Genomic DNA, 959 nt, shown 5'->3' on the forward strand with positions numbered 1-959 from the left:
GATAATAATATTAAGATTTAAAAAATAATTTAAAGGAACAATACAATACTTTAAAACCAAGAGAAGCATGATTAATTTTTAATACTCAACTAAAAAAGAAAAAATGTCTAAAGCGCCTTCCTCCTTTTTCATACGGACTGAGGACCGTCAATGGTGGAGTTAACACTAAGATTTGCAATTGTGGGCATGTTAGTGAATATAATTAACTCAAGATAAGCTAAGTTAAGTGAACACAAGATTGTTCTAAGACTTCTAAGTCAAAAGTTGATACTTAATAAATAATAAATTTAACTGGTTACATTCTGAATTTAAGTTAATTTTAAAACAATTAACTTTTTTTTTTAATTTAAATATTTTAACTACCTACTTAGTTAATCCCCACTTTTAAAGATATAACTTAGTTACATAGGTACCTAATTTTATGTCGGGTAATAGATTCCATTTTACTGTACGGCTAATTTATAAATTACAACCAACTTATATAACCAACCATTCATTACATACAATAGGTATTGTATTAGTTTGTTTATCTTTATTTAATATTAGTTTTTATTTTGTATTTTATTATTTTGTAATTATAAAACAGGTACTAAATTAATATACTTATTGCATAAGATACAAGTGAAGTTTTCATTTTTCAATTCTTTAGTCATAAATTTGTAGCATACACCACCTACACACACATTATGAACTCTTAGCTCACATTTATTACACTTAATCCAAGTAAAACTTACTTTATATTTTGTGCACACATAAGGCATCTTTCACTGATATTATCAGAGTACATTAAACATCGATGCTGCAATGTAATTCTTAAATCACTCACATTAAGAGGACGTTATACCCGCATGTGTTGTCTCCGTCTTACAAGTGCATAATATAGCAAATTATACACTCATCAAAACACGTGTAGGTCCGTTGGTTTAAAAATTATAGTGAATTGGCCTTATATAAAATCT

This window comes from Acyrthosiphon pisum, chromosome A2, assembly GCF_005508785.2.
Source record: "Acyrthosiphon pisum isolate AL4f chromosome A2, pea_aphid_22Mar2018_4r6ur, whole genome shotgun sequence".
Taxonomy (NCBI): Eukaryota; Metazoa; Arthropoda; class Insecta; order Hemiptera; family Aphididae; genus Acyrthosiphon; species Acyrthosiphon pisum.